Here is a 15,878-nt window from a genome sequence, read left to right on the forward strand (position 1 = left end):
ACTGCCCCATATAGGTCGAACTCCCGTTGGGTCGACTGAGGTTAGGGTTAGGGTTAGGTTTAGGCATAGTTTTACTGAGGTTAGGGTTAAGGTTAGGTTTAGATGGTCGGACCAAAGGGAGTTCGACCTAAGGACATGTTACCAAAGAACAGTACCAGTCTGTGTTGTCACTATTACTTTCAACCTACAGTTTAAATAAGTGACAGGGATCTGGGGAGTGAGACAAAAATTCATAGACATGTATAAATTACCTTAACAAACAGGGTTCATCATGAAGACAATTGCATACAACAAAAACTATTTTAGGATGATAAAACCAATGCCCTGTTTGAAATAGAGAAGAAGGGAAGCTGAGTGATGGGAGAACTTGAAGATGGAGAGAAGTTCAGTATTAGTTCGATCTGAAGGCATTTGAGATAATTTCACTCCATCAGACAAGGTAAGCTAAAAGCTGATCTCTGACATGTTCACAAGGCCAAAGATAATCTCAGACGAACATTTGACATGTATAAGGTAATTTATACATGTCTAAGAATTTTTGTCTCACTCCCCAGATCCCTGTCACTTATTTAAACTGTAGGTTGAAAGTAATAGTGACAGCACAGACTGGTACTGTTCTTTACCTAGTTGATCCTACCTGTTGCATTTCCTGGCTGCCTCCCTATGAGTGATCTCCATGTTGCAGTAGGGCTCCAGTCACTCCAGGTGGATTTGGCCCAAGGATCACTGGCCAAGACTCTGACTCGCACCTGGTACGTTTCATTTAGCTCCAGATCCTCTTCTGGATCCAGCTCCATGTTGCAATGTGACCCGCAATGTGGTCTGCGTTTCTCCAAGGCATTCTGACAAGGGAATTAAGGATTTAGCTTAACATTTAATTTGTTATAAATGTATGTGTAAATATTTACCAGAGTCGCTCCTTTCTCATTCTTTTTCTTGCTGTATATCTGAAAATATATTCCGGACTCCGGTACTCAGTTATTCAAACTCACGCAAGCACACGCACCTTCCACGACTGAGCCTTTTGCTTCCACTGGATGTGATAGCTGTATTGATCTATTCTTATATTCTTATGGACTTCCCAGGAAATGGTGGAATTGATGATTGAAGGCCTTTGAGGAGAATTCAGCTTTACTGCAAAATCACACGTACGTACGCACACACGCACAGACGCACGCACTCAGTTATGGTTGTATTGAGTATTCTGTTTCTACGATTAACTATGTGTTATCTATAATACTTACTGTGGTCAACAGGCTTGTAGATGATGCTGATCAAGTTATTATTCAGAGGTTCACAGGTTATAGTAATGGAGCAGGTCTGGGTACTCGTAAAGACCTAAAAGACAGTGTTACAAATATAAGATGACAAAAACATTGTTTTCATCCCTTGAAAAGATGAAATAACATTAATGAATTTTGTAAGGAAATAATGTTAGCCTAGTCTCTTCCTCAGATGGGCACTATCTGACAGCCTGAATAGTGAGGCTGGAGTCTGGACTCACTAGTCACTAGTTTTTCTTTTACAATTAATTATTTATAAGCTTTGCAAAATTGCTGTTCATATTTCTGTGGTTACAGGAGTCAGCTAATTTCTTTTTTTTATCAAAGGATATTTACAAGTGAAGTTTATAGGGTAGGTAAAAAGTAGCACTTACTGTACTTGTACTGTATTAATTTGCAATCATATCATTTTGTAGGGAACAAAATTATATGATTGCAAATAATTAAAACAAATCATGGCTTGTGGGTAAACACATATTTACTTGACTAACAGTTAAAATAATACTTTTATACTAAACTCACATAGTTTGTAATACTATAGACTAGAGAGCATCTTCTCATAGCTGGTTTGGATTCATCGAATGGCCTCAGGTCACAGGGAATTGAGTTGTATGTGGGTCAGTGACGTGACGCCCCAAAAAATGTGTTTTTAAAAAAACTTTAAATCTCAACCTTATGGAAATACATTTTGTTTTTAGATATTTTATTGGAATCAGACTTTATTCAGCAGTTTGTTGTACTTGTGCCTAAAATCGTCATATGGTGTGACATGAAAATAATTGTTCATAAAATGAAAATGGAGTACATCTTTCTTAAGTTACTCACTTTATCAAAGTCCTTTATCATAACTAACCAGTGATCCACTATAGTTTTTTGAAAATTAATTATATCTGTATATTTTTTTCATAATCGACACTCTGTGTGAGGCCCATGTTCATGATCTTACAACATATTTTAAATGTATTCTGTCAAAACTTTCTCTAAAATTACACAAATATTTGTGACTCTTCCTGATAATATTCTCTATGTAATCCATAAACATTTTTTTGGTTTAATCATTAATAAAGGTATGATTTTTCACTATTTGGAATGTCACACCAAATGATTTAGTGTCACACCGTATGATCATATCTTCATGTGTCAAAGCAAACTGTGTTTTAACCTACCTATTAGTGAGTACTGAACTTTACTGATTGATTAAACAATTACCCAGGATAACATGGCCTTAATATTTCTGAACAGGATATTATTGTAGGGCTTTAACATGGGATAAGAAAGAATTGTAGTAGTAGATGGATGATGAGGATGTGCACAGGAATGCTACGCACACCTAAGTCTTCTGCCGGCCCACGACAGAAGGATCCTAAAGAGACAATAAGGCGCATAGCCACACTTGGAGCCAAGGCAACATTTTATTAACACCAATTAGTGGAAACAGAACTCAGCATTCAGGTAAATTGCTTTTTTCCGAAGTCTCCTGAACTTGAACACAGCATTTTGTGTTGAACAAATGTAATTAGGAATCATGACATTACACCACATCTCCACTAGCTAAAGAGTGCTGGGTTGCGCAACTCTGAAAATAGCTGATCTACAAGCTCTCGCAGCACAACGTGTTGAGAGCTTGTAGATCAGCTATTTTCGCTAGTTTTGTCTCGGGTCCTACCTTAACACTGTCCACTGTCCAGTCCAGTGAGTGAAAGTACAAAAGTATTAGATCAGATTAGATTATACATTTAGACTGTATTGTACATCAGCCAGTCGTATTTGGTGAGGGTAGCAAACCGGCTGCCTTGTTGCGGTTCTGCTATGCCACAGACAACCTCCTGCTCTTCGTAGAAAATGCAGTCTCGCCCCTTTGGCTCCTCTCTCCTTGCTGGGTCATTGTTTAGTTTCTCCCTGTACTTTCTCGTTCTCTCAGCACTTGTCATTTTCCAGCTGACAAAAGAAAATGGAATGTATAGTTTAAGACAAAGAGAAAATATTGTTTAGATTGAAACAATATGTTAAGGTTTCTGTGAAGGGGTTTCTGCTCTGTCTGATGAATTTGAAGTATCACTGAATGAAGCTAAATTACATTTTATTTAAAAATGTTTAAAACAAATGTTTAAATGTACAAAAGAAACATGGAACTTTGTTATTTATTGTTATATCTGTAGTTAAATACAGTATAAATCATATGGTGTGACAATCAAGTCATATGGCGTGACAAGCAGACATGTCACACCATTATGATTAAGTGTCACACCATATTACGTTTTCTGCATTTAGGTTTACCTTGAGGCTACTATGTACACATTAGCATGCTAACAGCATGCTAGCTATAACAAAGCAACCTAGATCTACATGGAAATATGACCAAAACTTCAAATAACTTAAGCTTTTTTTAATGAAAAGGTGTCACACCAACAGACATCCAAAGTGGTGAGTTTGTCAAAGTTTCAACAAGATGGCATTTCATGAAAATGTTAAAATCATAACTCACCTCAGACACCTGTCTTGCAGTTGTGCTGGGAGTGCTGAATAGCCTTACAGAAGAAGGACCTCTCTAGCCAATAGGTGTCCAAATAATTGCCTGTTTAATTTGTCCAAACTAGTGTCACACCAAATGATTTTGGTTTGGGGGACAAAATGTTTTTGATCAGAAATGACTGAAAACATTATTATTTGACTTTGAAAAGATATAGGCTCACAAATAGACATTTTTTTAGCCTAAATTCATTTTCAAATGATTTTTAGCAATTCTTTTTCTTAGTTTTATTCAAGTTACCACTTTGAGAAACAAGGTCAGGACAGTCACACCATATGAGTTTTGCCATGTTTGGTTGAAAATTCTGAAGAAATGAGGAATTAAATGTTTTAATCTTGAGTAAGTTCACATAAAGCTTAATGTCCTGCACAATATTCAGAAGGTTTTTGACAAATATATTTTTTATTTATACATGTTTGACACCGAGGACAGCGAAAACGTTACGTCACGTCACCCACCCATGTGTTACCATACAACACCATGGAGCTGACGAGGGTACATTTAGTGTCTGCAGCCACAGTTCTCTGGTCAGATACAGAAGTGCTGTTCCACACACATGTGATGTTGTTATTGTAGTCATTTAGGCAGTGAAGACCTGTGAAAGACAAAGGGGATCAAGATGCCAAGTCTGTTGACATGGAGACATGTTTTTATTCTTGGTTATGTTTGCTATGCAAGCAAATTCCCCTCCGGTGATGATCTACTATATAAAAGTTAAAGTTATCGGTTACTGCGGAGTAAACATGGACTCCTCTCGGCGACAACGCCAACGGATTCATGCCCAACCGTTCCACCACCGATCACATCTCTGCTCTCCCGCTCTCAATAGAAAAGGCGAGTTCAGAAAGGACCGGCACCTGTTCACTGTCTTCATTAACCTTAAGGCTCATGTGTTGATTCTGTACAGTCTGGACTTGTTTGGATTTATGCACTGATACATGTTGTTTCAAGCATGTGGGACATCAGAAGCAACTGAAAAATATTTGTGTCCCTTGTAATGTATTTTATAAATGTGGACTCAAATAAAGAAATTGAAATATGTATGTATGTGTGTTTATATATACAGTATACTGCTGTGCTGTGTGGGCGGACACAGAGTGTGTCTCAACCAGCGAGAGAAGTGGAAACTGAGTATCGATATGATCGATACTACGGAAAAGTTATATTGAACCGAATTGAATTTTTCAGAATCTATATACAGTATTTATTGATAAATCGATATTTTTGACAACACCAATATATATATATATATATATATATATATATATATATATATATATATATATATATATATATATATATAAAGGCGAAAAAAAATAACGCATTTTAATCGCACTCAGTTTTTGCACCACAGAACCTTCAGTTTCGGGCATACCGATCATAGCAATGCACCAACCAAGAAGAGACAACAAACGCAAAGGGAGAAGTAGCCGATCAGAGCGCTTTGCTTGGCCCAGTGGATGCGGAATTTAGAATTTAGCGTTGATTCACTCGTACAACAAAATGTGTTTTACTTGGAAAAAAAATGCTTCTCAGGTCAAATATCGATAAAAAAATGTATTGCATCCCAGCCCTAATATATATATATATATATATATATATAATATTATATTCTACATCAATACTTACTGTCCTGCAAGCTGCTATCAGAGTGGATGGATTGTCCAGTGGAGAGATGAAAGACCACAGGAAGGAGAAACAACAAATGAAGCTTCTTTTCAGGCCCCATTGCGAAACATCATCCTGAACCTGAAGATCTCACACAAAATTGATTTGCTCAGGTAGGTTTGAGATGGAAGGCTGGTATTATTGCTGCAGGGTGTAGTGCACACTGCTGTAGTATAGGCTACAGTATAGGTGATGTGCCCTGTAGTAGGCTGCTCACTACACACTTTCTTTTGTCACAAATGATGAGACAGAGCTGATGGAGGTGTATAAGTAGTCGACAGTGACGATTTTATTGCCTCTCTCTATCTCTCATTTCACTAGAACGATGATATCTGTATTTTATTTCCTCTTGTCTCTCACAGCACTCTTCACTGATGTCACTGGGACTTGCCACCTACTTTAGACTGATTTCTCAGAGTGGCCACCATAACTGCGGTGTCAAGTGGCATATATACAGTATATGTGTGGGTGCCTCTGCGCAGAGACACAGCAGCTACACAGAACTTTTATTTGAGTATTTCCCACCTCTAATACCCCGTCCATGAATGCTGCCCCAGCTGATTTAAGCGTTTTCTCCTCTGTCTCTTTCCTGTAGTCTTTGCGGACTACACCCTTCTTCTGTAGAACAGAGTGTGGACCGCTTGTGGTCAGAGAAGGACACATAGAACCGAACTGAACACAAGCACACACAAACACAGACGTCCACGTTGTAAACACATTTATACAATCGGACATGCAAACAGTTGCACATTAATAAACACACATTCAAACACATACACTACATACACAACTCTGAAGTTTAACAAACACACTGGCCTTGAATGTAATGTCATTGCACTGCATGCCTGAGACAGCAAATCTTTTTTTCTTGTTATTGCTTTGCTCTATGAAGAATCCTGATGTCACTCTGTGGCTAAGAATAAACCTGTTAGGATAAAGCCTGGTGCCCTTGGCACATTGTTCTCTGCCTACTACAATAACTTTTCTTGAACTAAAGTGATTTTGATTCCAGAATGGATTGTTTGAAGCTCAGGGACTCCAGGGCTGCGTCCCTATTCCACTCATGAAAATCCTCCCCTTCCAAACACAGGGGATATCAACTAAATACTCCCCAAATGTGACTTGTATGTTATTCTTAGAATATAAAATATAAGTAGATAAAAGACAAAATGGCCTTTATTATAGGGGTAATTTATTGACATTTATTGAAAAGTTCTCTGGCACAGGAAAGAATCCTCTTAGCCAGATTCATAATAAAAACACTTTTTAAAATATTCACATGTTTTCACATTTCACAAATAAAACCCAATAACCCTCCCTCCCACCCACCTCACAAATATACATCCAGCACATACAGTCCACCACTTATACTATACTCCTTAAAATACCAAAACGTAGACACTGTATCAACTATTTTCCCTCTTTTTCCTTCTTTTTTTCTTTAAACAAATAACTGCATGATCTCTTAACCCACCAGTCCATGACATCACAATCCAGCCCTGTAAAATGTACACAAAATCATTTGTTGACCAAAAACGATCAAGTCTGTTTTTAAATGTATTGATTCCTCTGGAAGTTTGTTCCATGCCCTCACGGCTCGGAGTGACATTTTAGTGGTAACAATGTTAAGACATTCCCTCTTAAATAATTGGGCAGCAATAAATGTATAAATGTACAAAAAGCAAGTAATAAAAATATAAACTAAATGTAGAATTAAATGAAAAATATTGGAATAGATTAAATAGCTTATTATGGTAAACCGCGTGCACCTATCCATGAATCCAAATAGGAATAAACACATTTTCATTTAAAAAAATACTAAGAACAACATTAAAAAAGGGAATAAAGTTCCATACAGTGTAGGACATCATGGTTAATGTGGGGGGAAATAATGTAATCATATACATTACACTTCTCATTCTCTGTGCCAACCTCTACATTTGCCACACACATGCCCCTACACTCAGGAACCAATGCCACTTACAGCCATCTTTGTGTATACATGTGACCTGACGGTCGCTTATCTCCCGATTAGGGAGTCTTACTGGTCATATACATTACGTTTATGGTACGACGATGATGATGATGATGATGATGACAAACTAAGGTGCAAAACATACAATACATACAGTATACTTAATATATGACTGTTTCACTGTACAACCATAAAACTATATTCCAATGTAAAATAACAGTATCCTTTTACTGGCAGTAGAGCTAAGGATACAATAAAGTGAGGTATATACCGCCTACTGCATAGCCCTGAGGTTTCATTTCAACTACTTATGTTTTGTAGCTTATAACTTATTTTTACATTCAAAATACAAAGGACAAAACGTATTGAAAATACATGCCAAAGAAGTAGGCTAGAAGATGCATTTCACATAAGGCGAGAGTACAGTCTCCTCATCAATAAATCCAAGGCACACAGTAATTTTGTAGCAAATGAGTGACAATTCCTTTCGTTTCCATGGCAGAGATTAAAAACAGACTCTGGACTTCGTAGACAAGAAGAAGAAAAAAAGAAACAAACCAAAAACATCCACACTCAATCTACTTAAGAATCCCCAAAATCCTGTTTACAAAAATATACATAAGAAATGGCTTAAAATTTAATAAAAATAGATAAATAATAATACCATAAACATATAGAATTGGGACACATTTAAAAGTAATACAAATCTAATTGAATTAAATAAATACAAATTTAAAATGAATCATATTTAATTATATGAATGTGTATTGCAATCACATAAAACACAAGACAAACTGGAGGGAGGAGGGTAGAAATCCATTACTTTTACAGTATGAAAGTCACTTGTTGACAAAAGTACCTTGTTTATAGTCAGTGGAGCAAAGGAGAGACATGAAGTACAATACAGCCCAAGCCTATAAGCATGCACTTAAAATGACCCTCAAGTCCTATCCACAACTTTCCAACATCCCATCGTGCATTGCGCAGAATGTGCAGGCAACTTCCGGCGCCGCAGCCGAGAGTGATCGACAAGCTCACAACGGTTGCATCTGCGACGCGACGTGAGCTTGTACGTCTGCTGTTAACCGTAAGTGTCCTGCCAATAATGCTACAGTAAATTCTCGCGGAAACAGGTGGATAGAACAACACTAGCATCACTACCTGGGAGATATTAAAACATCAGGTCTCTTAAAATAACAAATTGGCATATGGCCACTAAGGTGTGACTGGTTGGCTTCTTTTCTATTTCAATCCTAGTAGATCTCTGTCTGTACCTCTCTCACTGACATGTAGTCACCACTAGAGGACTCTGTCTGCCTTGTAGAAGGAACAGTATTGGCCCTTTCTTGCATAGGGCCTGGGAAATTCCCCATAGGTGAACTCATGCCCATTTCAAAGAACTTAAATGGTACTGGGGTAAATGATGTCAACGCACATGGGAAAGTACTGGAGAGAGGAGGGACCAGAATGTCTTTGGATCCACACAGCCCATCTTGTTCCTCTACTCCACTGCCCATTCCTGAATCTGGGCTCTGGAGGCTACAGAGCTGATCTTGCAGCTTCTCAACTCGCTCATAGTCTGAACAAACCTCTGTAGACCCTCCACTAAGAACGCCGGTGGCAGTAACTTCACCAACAGCAAGCACATTTGAAACATATGTTTCATTGCTCTTCTTTTGTTCCATACCCTTCCTTTGTAGCTCCTTGCTCTGGCCATCAGATATAATCACCTTATCTCCATCGTCCAGAGTGTCCTGGCTGACCTCCTGCTCTTCTCCACCACTACACATGCCTGAATCTGGGCTATGCAGCCCACAGCCCTGACCTTGGAGCTTCTCAACTTGCTCTGAACATTCCTCCATGGACTCCCCACTAGTGCTCCCGTTGGATAACCATTTTAGAATGTCCACATGCTTTCCACTCTCCTCTTCCCTATCATTCTGACTGCCACTAGGCCCGTAGGGTGAGTCAACAGCACAAGGCTTCAGATTTCCCTCAGTGAGAGAAGAGATAGGGGGCGGACAGAGGTGAGAATAGTTGGGATTGGAGAAGCCGGAATGGCTTGACATGGAACTGTTAACACCTTGCTCCAGATTTCCCTCAGTGACAGAGGAGTTAAGGGGAGGATAGAGGTGACAGTAGTTGGGATTGGAGAACCAAGAATGGCTTGACGTGCAACCGCTGCCACACTGCTTCTCTGGGCCACATAAGGCACACTTGTCCACATTGCTGGTGACTTCTATGGGGGAGAAGATGTCCACTTTCTTCAACAAGGACTCAAAGGATTCATTGGTAAAATGAGGATTCGGCCAAGCCTGGAGGAGGAAGGTGAGGTTGACAGTAGATGACAACATTTAAACCAAGAATTGAAATTGATTGACTGAAATTACTGTTATGAGTCAATCTTTCACATTGGGGAGTGCATTGCAAAAAGTCTATTATTTTACCAGGCAATTTGTACTATATTAGCAGGATAGCAGGATATATATATATATATATATATATATATATATATATAAGCCAGTGATTATACATTCTATTACTGACATTTTAAAAACGGTAAATGCATGGCAGCATCAGCAACAAGATTAAACAACAGGATATATACAGAATAGAGTAAAAGATAATAAAAAAGATGATGAATAAATATTATTATTTTCACTGAGAAAACCACCAGAATCCAGGAGGTGTGATTTGGAATCAACCCCTGTAAGCTCACCTGTAAGTTTCCATCATGAAGGAAGAATTCAGCTGGATTTGGTAGAGGCTGACCTTCTAACTTCTTCACCACATAAACCCTGAAACACCAAATGAGATGAGAAGAAAGATAGTGAAATAAACTTACATAAACTTACATATAAGAAAGTAACAATCCAGATGCTCACTATGTCCAAACAGTCTTTTTAGGTAGAAGAATGATATATTTATTCAAAGTAGACTACTGTAAGGTGAATTTCTTTATTGTCTGATAGCACAAACGAGGAGTCAAGGAAACACATATTCGTGCAGCATAAGCTTGTTATGTTGTCTTACCAATTCCTTCTTTGTGTCTTGCAGAGGATGAGAGCCAGGGACAGGACCACCACAACTCCCAAAATGACACCCATCACAGTGTCCCGTCCCAGCACACTGGGACCATCTAACAGAAGGACACAACACAACAGCATTAAAGGAGTAGTTCACCCCTAAAATGACTTTTTTTCCTCTATTGATTAGTCACACCAGGGAGACTTGAGTTCAATAATATTTTTTTCTATTTGTCGCATTCCTAAGACAAAAAAATGTATTATAGTAAATTTGTGCATTTGTGTGAGAATCAATGGGGGTAAATTTACTTGACACTTGACCCTAAATGTACCCCCATTGATTCTGACCAAAATGCATTTGGGTCCCCATCCAGGCCCATGCATTTGGGTCCCCATCCAGGCCCATGCATTTGGGTCCCCATCCAGAATCAATGGGGGTACATTTACTATAATCAATTCTTTTGTCTTATGAATGCGACGAATACATCAAACAATATTATTTAATTCAGGTCTCCATGGTGTGACTAATCAATAGAAAAAAAGTCATTTGGGGGGTGAACTACTCCTTTAAGGGCCGTTTAAGCCTAGCACTATGTCGATAACTATAACTATGTTGTTCACCATTGTCTTTTTTATAGTTTTGTTGTGGACTCTGCCATCCACTTGAGTCACTGAGTCATGTTAAAACTATATCTTATAGTTATTGGGAATTTGTGATAGTTATAGACCGATTTCTCAGAGCGGCAACCATAACTGCGGTGTCAAGCGGCGCCGCTTCACACAGCGACAGGGCAGCGCTCTGAAAAATGTAGTGCTAGCGTGGACGGCCCTGTAGGCAAAAGATAAGTGTAGTCAGTCATTTTCTAAGAATGCTGTTCTCCTTCATCTTGTTACATTAGACTTGGCTGAAGTTAATAAAAGGTGAAATGTCTATGAATATTTGTCTCACTACCCAGATCCCTGTCAGTCAACACTTTACAGCGCAGGTTTAAAGTAATAAAGTGACACACACAGGCTATTGTATTTGTCTGATTGTGTTCTTTACGTAGTTGATACTACCTGTTGCATTACCTGCCGGCCTCCCTATGAGTGATCTCCATGTTGCAGTAGGGCTCCAGTCACTCCAGGTGGATTTGGCCCAAGGATCACTGGCCAGGACTCTGACTCGCACCTGGTACGTTTCATCTCGCTCCAGATCCTCTTCTGGATCCAGCTCCATGTTGCAATGTAACCCACAACGTAGTCCCTTTCTCTCCAAGGCATCCTGACAAGAGAATTAAGGATTTAGCTTAACATTTAATTTGTTATAAATGTATGTGTAGCCTAAATATTTTCCAAAGTCCCTCCTTTCTCGTTCTTTTTTTTGCTGTATATCTGAAATATATATACTCAGTTATTCAAACACATGCAAGCGCACGCACACACCTTCCAGGACTGAGCCTCTCGTTTCCACTGGATATGGAAGCTGTATTCATCTATTCTTATATTCTTAAGGATTTCCCAGGAAATGGTGGAATAGTTGATTGAAGGCATTTGAGGAGGATTCAGCTTTACTGCAAATGTACACACACACACACACACACACACACACACACACACACACACACACACACACACACACACACACACACACACACACACACACACACACAGACTATCCTCAGTTATGGTTGTATTGAGTATTATGGTTCTACAGTTCTACTATGTGCTATTACACTTACTGTGGTCAGCAGGTTTGTAGATGATGCTCCTCAAGGTATTATTCAGAGACTCACAGGTTATATTAATGGAGCAGGTCCGGGTACTCGTAAAGACCTATAAGACAGTGTTACAAATATAAGATGACAAAAACATTGTTTTCTTACCTTGAAAAGATTAAATAACCTTAATACTTTTGTAAGGAAATAATGTTAGCCTAGTCTCTTCCTCAGATGGTCACTATCTGACATAGCCTGACTAGGCAGGGTGGACTCAATTAATTATTTGTAAGTTTTGCAAAATTGCTGTTCATATGAGTCAGCTAAATTTTTTTTATCAAAGAATATGTACAAGTGAACTTTCTAGGGTTGGTAAAAAGTAGCACTTACTTTACTCCTACATAATGATATGATTGTAAATAATTAAAACAAATCATGGCTTGTGGGTAAACACATATTTACTTGACTGACAGTTATAATAATAATGTTTACTAAACTCACATAGTTAGTAATACTATAGACTAGAGAACATCTTCTCATAGCTGGTTTGGAGTCATCAAATGACCTCAGGTCACAGGAGGTTGTATATGTGGTACCAGACAACACCATGGAGACACTGAGAGTACATTTAGTGTCTGCAGCCACGGTTCCCTGGTCAGATACAGAAGTGCTGTTCCACACACATGTGATGTTGTTATCGTAGTCATTGAGGCAGTGAAGACCTGTGAAAGACAAAGATCCGATTGGAGTTCTGTAGTCATGGAGAAATGATTTTGTTTTCTAATTTTGCTATGCAATGGCATTTAGAGAATGGGATCTATTTTCGTCCATGCCTTGCCCTTTATCCCTGAACTTCTTTACCTTGTTTTACTATTTTGAAAAACATTTTAAATAGTTCTATTAGCTGATCTACAAGTCCCCAGATCCCGGTCACACTTCTTTACACTGCAGGGTAATGAAAGTAATAATGACAAACACAGACTATTTTTGTCTGATTGTGTTTTTTATGTAGTTGATACTACCCGTTGCATTACCTGCCGGCCTCCCTATGAGTGATTGCCATGATGCAGTAGGGCTCCAGTCACTCCAGGTGGATTTGGCCCAAGGATCACTGGCCAGGACTCTGACTCGCACCTGGTACTTTTCATACAGCTCCAAATCCTTTTCTGGATCCAGCTCCATGTTGCAATGTAACCCACAGTGTGTTCTGTTTCTCTCCAAGGCATCCTGACATGGGAATTAGGTATTTAGCTTAACATTTAATTTGTTGTGAATGTATGTGTAAATGTAAATGTTTTGCAAAGTCTCTCCTTTGTTTTCTTTCTGTATATCGATGGCCAAAACGCAAAACCTGACCTAAGTCATGATTTTTGAATTTCACTTGAAATGAGGACAACAGGCTATGCTGCAGATGGTCAGTCTGTCTGCAAGATCGTTCTGCCCCTCATTTTGCCAAAAATGTCATGTGACTAGAAACACACTAGAAAATGACATTTGACAGGATTGCAAAAGTGGCAATGATGAAGCTCAAAATGTCCTATCTGCATTGCTTTGTTGATTGCTAATGATTGGATGTCAGGTGGTGAAACTTTTGATAAAAAATGTTAATGGTAATACTTGTAACAGACCTGTTGAATGTCTCAATTAAGTGCTGTAAAAAGTTTTATTTAACAAAAAATAGCTTAACTATTTCCAGATAAAAACCTCCTATCGGCATGTTATCGACTGCAGATAGGAGGTTTTTACCTAGAAAAAAAAGAAAAGAAGAAAAAGATGTCACATACACTTAATTCTTGTGGTCCTTGGCATTAAAAAGTTTGAGCACCACTGATATAGAAACACGTTTTTCAGAAAATCGTAGATAGCAGGTTTTGGTGTTTAACACACATTTTCTTTTTCATTTCCCCAACAAAGTGTTTTTTTCAGATAGGAGGTTTTGCATTTTGGCCATCGATATCTGAAATATATAGTCAGTTATTCAAACACACGCGCACGCACGCACCTTCCAGGACTGAGCCTCTCGTTTCCACTGGATTTGGAAGCTGTATTGATCTATTCTTATATTCTTAAGGACTTCCCAGGAAATGGAGGAATCCTTGATTGAAGGCCTTTGAGGAGGATTCAGCTTTACTGCAAATAGACACACACACACACACACACACACACACACACACACACACACACACACACACACACACACACACACACACACACACACACACACACACACACACACACACACAGAGAGAGAGAGAGTAACCTCAGTTATGGGTTATGTTGAGTATTATTGTTGTACAGTTAACTATGTGTTATTTATTATACTTACTGTGGTCAGCAGGCTTGTAGGTGATGCTCCTCAAGTTATTACTCAGAGACTCACAGGTTATACTAATGGAGCAGGTCAGTTTACTCGTAAAGACCTATAAGTCAGTGTTACAAAGATGACAGAAACATTGTTTTCTCAACTTGAAAAGATGAAATAACAATAATACATGTTATAAGAAAATAATGTTAGCCTAGTCTCTTCCTCAGATGGTCACTATCTGACATAGCCTGACTAGTGAGGTTACTCTTTTCACAATGAATTCCTTGTAAGCTTGGCAAATTTGCTCATCTTATTTCTGTGGTTACAGGAGTCAGCAAAAATAATAATACTCTAAGGATATGTTCAGTTATATACTGTATTATTAGTTTGTATTACAATTTACAAGTGAACTTTTTGGGGTTGGTGAAAAGTGGCACCTACTATACTCCTACATAATGACAAGATTGCAAATAATTAAAACAAATCTTGGCTTGTGGGTAAACACATATTTACTTGACAGTTATAATAATACTTTTATACTAAACTCACATAGTTAGAAATACTATAGACGAGAGAACATCTTCTCATAGCTGGTTTGGATTCATCAAATGGTCTCAGGTCACAGGGGGTTGACTTGTATGTGGTACCATACAACACCATGGAGCTGACAAGAGTACAATTTGTGTCTGCAGTCACGGTTCTCTGGTCAGAAGTGCTGTTCCACACACATGTGATGTTATTATTGTAGTCATTGAGGCAGTGAAGACCTGTGAAAGACAAAGGGGATCAGATGCCAAGTCTGTCATCATGGAGACATGTTTTCATTCTTGGTTATTTTGCTATGCAAGCAAATCCCATTACGGTCAACGATCTACTACTATATAAAAGTTATCACCGGTTACTGCTGAGTAAACAGGGACTCGTCTCGGCAGACGACGCCAACAACATGCAAGCAGGATTCATGCCCAGCCGTTCCACCACTGATTACATCTCTGCTCTCTGGCTCTTATTGGAAAAGGCCCGGGAGTTCAGAAAGGACCGGCACCTGTTCATTGCCTTCATTAACTTTAAGGCTGCCTTTGACACTGTGGACCATGGGTCCCTCTGGAACATCTTGAAGTCCCTTGGAGTCCCAACTAAAATTACCACACTGGCAGTTATATCAGGGTGCGGAAAGCTGTGTTCATGTGAATGGTCGAGACTTGGAGTGTTTCCCCATAAACAGCGGGGTAAGGCAGGGCTGTGTCACCGCCCCAGAACTCTTTAACTGTGTCATTGACCACTTGATGTCAAGAGTCTGTGAGAGGGTCCCCGGGGTGTCACTCGGTAACTACACCCTGAAGGACCTCAAATACACTGATAACACCACCCTTTTCAGCGAGACTGCCGATCAG

Source organism: Nannobrachium achirus (assembly GCF_963921795.1).
Source record: "Nannobrachium achirus genome assembly, chromosome: 3".
NCBI classification, from domain to species: Eukaryota; Metazoa; Chordata; class Actinopteri; order Myctophiformes; family Myctophidae; genus Nannobrachium; species Nannobrachium achirus.